The 6625-nt window shown below is 34.3% G+C and overlaps 1 long non-coding RNA gene across 1 annotated transcript; it reads left to right on the plus strand.

The window, feature by feature from the left end:
* Positions 1–2864: 2864 nt before the first annotated feature.
* LOC111908874 (uncharacterized) lies at positions 2865–4209 on the plus strand. The gene is made up of 3 exons (XR_002856002.3): positions 2865–3195; positions 3543–3871; positions 3950–4209. It is a non-coding gene; the product is annotated as an uncharacterized LOC111908874 (long non-coding RNA).
* The last annotated feature ends 2416 nt before the right edge of the window (positions 4210–6625 follow it).

The raw sequence follows: 6625 nt of genomic DNA on the forward strand, positions 1-6625 counted from the left end.
GCAGTCGTTATGCTGCCCCAATTTTATCACGGCAAATAGTAAGTTTTGAAATATGATAAGTCTTGTGAATCCCAAATACTAAAAGACTTAAATCAATATTTGTTTCTAAAATGTCAAAGAATTATAATTGTCTAATAAACTTATAACGAAAAGTTTAGGAGTAGGATGCCTAGACACATTGTTAGGATCCATTACACACATATTTTTCCGATATGAGTTGTGTTCATTTCTAAACTAAGACTATAAATCTTAGTAAAAACCCTTTGCGTTTAATCCGTTTAGAATGAGGAACGACAGGTATAAGATTGTTTGCTTAGATTTATATGGGTATACATCCCCGCCAACGATTGCTAGCTATAACCATCGTATGAGGAGTCGATTTGGGCGCTGTTGTTACAACTCTACTTATTCCATGATGTTGATAAAGCGTTGATGTGGAATTTCAGCACGCCCCTTTTGTAGTGCTGATGCAGAAGTTTCGTGTGTCATAGTCCAGTTATGAGCTCATTATAGACCATTGATTTCTTTCGTTGTTGTATATAATTTGTATAGAATTAAAATATGATTTATACATTATTTTTCATCACTTATACAAGTTGAAAGAAAGTAATGGGAAACTTGTGACTCAAAATAATAAGTGTCATTACCAAATTAAGTCATATAACACTTAATTAATATAGCGACACAATCGAAAAGGTTTATAAACTTATAATTAATAAGTTATTTATATAAACAATTCAATTTTGTACAAAATCATAAGGGTGAAACTGAATTTTTTTTATACATTTAAAAAGGTACAATTTGATTCTTTTGACATTTAAAACCTTTTTATAAAAATTATACTTAAAATATGTGGAGTCCAAACTTGTAAAACACACCAACAACTTGTTGTTGATGTATTTTCAAACATGTATTCTCAGGAAAGTAAGACGCATGAGATTCATGCAGGGGTTTTATGGCATCATCATTTTGTATGAATTATATTTTGTTGCTACTGTTTGCATCAATGAAGATTTGTAACGATACTTGTATTGATGTAAGATATATATGGTAATGTTTAATATTGGTAAATTTCTGCTACTATGTACTATTCATGTATGCTTTGATTGTGATATTCAATTAACGTCACTCACCCCTGTGATTTCGCCGTTGGTTGGGGGTGTGATATCGTGGGCTTGGGTTGCATTAGCTGACACGTCATAGTCCTCCATACTCATGGTCCTCCATATTCCACGTCGGAAATCAAAACATGTGTTCTTATAGTGGACATGACATGTCATGGTCCTCCATACTCCACGTCGTGGCACCATGTTTTTCCCAAAAACCTTACAATTATCGTTCTAAGCCCTCAACCGATCTATTCTGGAAATTAGGCCCGTCCAAGAGGGGGGACGATAGGGGCGACCGTCCAGGGCTCATCTTTCAAAAGAGCCCAAATTTTATAAGAAAATTATTATATTTAGAAGATAATACAAATAATTTTCTTTGAATTATTGAGTTACTATAAAAAACTTGATGCCATTTATTTATTTTAAGGTCCTATTTTTTTCTCTCGCCCAGGGCCCAAAATATGTTTGGAACGACACTACTGGAAATGCGTGTTACACACATTCATTAGGTTACATGTACTCTAGTGAAAACATAAGAGTTTTACTCCATAATTACTAAACAAAAATAGAAAACTTCACTGGGGAGTTACTAAACATGATCATTGTGCAACCAAAGTGAGATCCTAATGCTTCTAGCTTATGATTCTTCACATCTTCACTCTAAAGTGCTTCTCCAACCTTGAATCGATCCAAAAAGGTTTTTGGACAAATATTCGTTGTAAGGTATCTCTCGTTGTGTTGGATATGATGAGATATCGTTTTAGAGTTGAAAAATCGAATATTTATAGAAAATAGCAACACCACGTCGATAACGGACATTTGTCGTCGCGAGGTCGGGTTTCCACATGTTACACAAATTTCACAGCAGGGTGTAACACGCTTTTGAAGGAAGTGCGTCAAACTTTCTAAATTTTGGCAAGTTTTCAAATTTGGACCTTATTAGTTCTATTATTGTGTGAGTCCATTCATTTTTTGTCATTGGTTACGATTTTATCTGTATTTATCTAATTCAAAATAATATGAAATATCATTTATATTTAAATATAACAATTAAAATTAATTTATTAAGATAATTGCACAAAATACACGACTCATTAAGAAACATGGATGGAACCTAATCGGAAGAAAAGTTCATCTCAATGTTCACACCTCCTAAAAAACGATAGCCGATAAGAAATAAGTTTTTAAAAAGTCACTTAAATGTTGACGTGGAGAAAATACAATCCCTTTTTACAATTTTGTTATTTCTATTAATTTATTTTTAGGACAAATTACTTGTATTATTTGTAGGGTTAGGTTATTTTGTTTTCACTATCTATTGTGTGCATGTATGATTTATTCTGGACCAATCATTTTAGTTATTTTAAGAAAGTAATTAATGTATATTACATGTTGAAGATATAATGAATATTAATTACATCTTCAACATTTAATATGCATTAATTACTTTCTTCAAATAACTAAAATGATTGGTTCAGAATCAATCATACGCACACAATAGATAGTAAAAACATTTAAACCTACTCATTATTTGTATATTTATTTGTATATGGTGGATAATTATGATTTAAATAATACTCCATTATTTAATTTTTGTAACCGGATATTATTTATACATAAAAATAATAGTCTTACCCATTTACGCATATACATGAATTATTATCATATATAATTTTTTTGAGCTATTGTATTATTAAATATAAATTTTTTTATCGTCAAACCGCGTAAACGGTTTATAACATATTTTTTCATATGACAGTAAACCGCGTAAATCAAAGCCTGCAAATCACCCCGAATCCCATCTCTCTCTCTCTCTCTCTCTCTCTCTCTCTCTCTCTCGATCGAATGCACCGGTCGTCGAGCTCCACAAGAGTCTCCGGCGACTTTTCCCATCATCGAGTGCCATTGGCGGAGAACTACAGACCGGGTACCGACGAGACCGGTGAGGTATTACCCACATACAATCCTCGATCTTATATATCTACCAAAAAACAAAATCAAATTAGATCTGCTGAGGCAGCCATCCATCTCATCCCTCTTCTGTTGGTAATCTGTGCTATGATCCTCTGGCTCTTCTCAGACAAAGGTAATCAGCAACCTAAGTTACGCAATCTCTCTGGACATTGATTTTTCCCTTTTTTTCATTCTCCCCTTGTTAATTAGTCAAACCAGACGAGAAATTGAAGTTGTATATTGTAGGTATGAGCCCATGTATTAAATTAGCGTCTATGGTTTCTATCGGATTAGTTTTGAACTTCAAATAACAGTTAACTGCTTTGAGTTTTGAATTGTGGAGAATCCACATATTGTTTCTTATCATATTTGTTTTAAATAATTGAAAAAGATCTTCTAGGATGTATTAGCAATAGATCAGGGTCTTGGATTTGTGTTTTACTTTTGGGGTGAATGAGTTTGCTTCTTATTTTTGGGCAGGGTTGAAGATGCATTAACTGCAAATTGTAACAAGTCCATGCAGTACTATTTCACTTCAAACATGAACTTTAAAGCTTCTTAATTTTGGTGATAAACATCATTATCTTTATTATCTTTAAGAAAGGTATGTTTAGGTTTGTAGAAAGTTTAGAAGAGAAGGCATCTAGGCCAAACAGATTAGAAGAGAAGGAAAGCCATGTTAATGAATCAACAGCAAGTAAAATCTCATGTAAAACAGCTGAAGATACAAACACTTCTACCTTATTAGATGTTTGTTTAATGCCAAAACCACAAATATCATCAAAGAAACCACACAAGTTACACTGGGGGTAATTAGTTATTATCAATATTTTATATCTTTTGCTGTTTATAAATTGTTTTTACTCATTTTGCGTATTAATTTGTAGGCTCGACACGAAAGAAAGATGGGAAAGGAAACCTCTCACTCAAGACTCTTAGTATCATTGTATTTTCTACAATATGAATAAATAATCGTTTTAACTATGTATTAAGTTATAAAAAAGCCCTGTATATCTTTTTTATTATCTTTTATTTTTTCTACAATGTGTTACAAAGAAACTAAACCAAATCCCAACATTGGTGTGTAGTTGTTCTACATCGAGTGTTTGAATGGAATCAGAGTTAAGATTGAAATATGAACACAAAATGTAAATAGAATCTATAGAGTAAAGTAGCGAAGGCTTTCAAAGATTACTCTAACTCTAGTACCTATCATATATTTATAGGGATAATAGAAACATACAAAAAAATACATAAGGGTTCTACATTCACACTTCGACATTACAACATATCCTTATGAAAATAATCAATACTATGTTACTAACTTCGATACTAACAAAAGACATAGGACGCTTCGACACCTTACAACTATTTCGACCCCTACATTCTCCCCCTTTGTAAGCAATGTCGAATCCTAAGTCATCATCATCTGAACAACTTGATGTAAGACCTTCTGAACTTCTATATACCACAAAATCGACTTACGAACTTTAGCTTTATCACCTTCTGAATTTTTCTTGCAATTATTGATACAAACCATTAAATTGGTATACTGAGAGTTTGTATATCTTTCTACATCTTCAATCTTGAATAAGAACTTTGTAATTTTGTCGTTTTTACTCTTCCCAACATAAACAATTCCCAATGGCTTCAAACAAATTTCTCCATCATCATAATTCTTCAAATTCTATGTACCTTTCATTAAAGACTGTGGGACAGTGACTTGTTTTCCCATTTTAAGTGCAAGCTCAACATCCGTCATTGCAAGACAATCATAGTAATTGTCTATGAAGAGCTTAATATAAGCAAGTCCAAGAAGAAAATCTTCTTTGTTGGTCAATTGTAGCTTCGAAACATCTGTGTACTTCAAAATCTTAGCAACATTGATGAGATCATTGGTATTCATCAATGGAAAATCTGCTATTGAAAAATCGAAAGCTACGTTGTTGGCTCGGACTGCATGGAATTTGAAATTCTGTAATACCCCTTCGAATAACACATCCTTTGAGATATTCAAAACTTTCACAATCTTCACCAAGGACCAAATCTCTTCTTCTCTTTTCAAGAACCGTATGGAATCTCAGCTTCAACCTTTTAAGTTCTTCCTTGTCTTCAAATTTATCAACAATTTGATATTACGAAGAAATGAACATCATTTCATTGATTGGGAAGTCTAGCTGATTGAAATATGAGTTTTTGATATCATAGCTCTTTTTGGGAACTTTGGCAAACTCATGCATAACTCCACTGAACACATTAGCCTTAATTGTTTCGTAGCTGTAATGTTTGGATGAATCACCCTTATCTAGACCAGAAGGATCGCTCTGTCTTTGTCGAAGAATACTCTGAATCTTTCTTTGTTTTTTCATTTCCTGCTCCAAGGCCAACTTTTTCTCTTCGGCATTTGGTTCTATTAAAATACCCTTTCCTCTTTGCTTCAACTCTTCTGTTGATAGAGGTGGCTTCGAACTTGACCCAACAGTAGATGATCCAATGACAATACCTTTAGTTAAAGGTTTTGAAGTCATGGTTGTAGATACCAGAAATGTAGTGGGAATTTGTGTGCTTTACATCTTACCAACAACTTCACATTGATCTGAATTGTTTGATGCACCCACCCCCTTATGTCCCCCTTGCACCCCTGTGGAAACAGGTGGGGCAGCCGTGAGCATCAAGTTAACCAATTGTAGTAAAGGATCAAGACCAGCCTTCAGTCGAGACTCCGAAAACAGTTGTGAGATGGACTCTTGAGAAACTGTGGAAGTAGGAGGAATAGCAAGTTTCGAAATCATCTCCTTCACTTCTGCCAACACGCCTTGTAGATGTACGAACTCCTTAGAGTTAAGAGAAGTGTGATACTCAACGAGCTTCATGACTACATCAACAACTATATCTACCTTAGTATGAAGGCTAGAATAGTTCTGATCAACCTTCGTAACCTCCTATGTCATTTCTTGTCAAATTTCTTCAATCTTCAAGTTTACATCCTCTTGAACCCTCTTGACAGCTTGAACAAATATGTGACAACCCGAAACTTTTACCCGGTGCAATTGATCCGTATATCAATATTAAACTCAAATTTATCATCTTTTAACGAAATTGTGGGTCTGTATGAGTGCTCTAGGCTTAGTATAACCTAGAAATGAGTCTTAAGAAGGATTAGAAAGTGTGTAGCATCACAAAATCGAGCCAATCACACCAAAGAAGGTGTGTGCGGCCAGCCAGCCGCACACCCAGCCGCACACACCCAACCCTATATATAGGAGAGGACCCCCTGTCATTCATTTTTCTCCTTTGATTGCACACTACTTTCTCCCTCTACTTTCTCTCTCTAAAAATCTCATCCAAGAACACTCTAAGGGCCTCAAATATGTGAATAACTCCATCATCTAGCTTGTTATACAGGTAAAACGCCTAAATCTAAGCCTGAAACTCTTCATGTACTTCGTGTTCTTCATCCTTTGAAGGAGTGCGGCCGCACACCTTCATAAGGTGGCCATACACACATCAAAACTCTCCAAAGTGAAGAGTTTGGCCTCCATTTGCTAGTTAAACTTGGTATT

Source organism: Lactuca sativa, chromosome 4, assembly GCF_002870075.4.
Source record: "Lactuca sativa cultivar Salinas chromosome 4, Lsat_Salinas_v11, whole genome shotgun sequence".
Taxonomy (NCBI): Eukaryota; Viridiplantae; Streptophyta; class Magnoliopsida; order Asterales; family Asteraceae; genus Lactuca; species Lactuca sativa.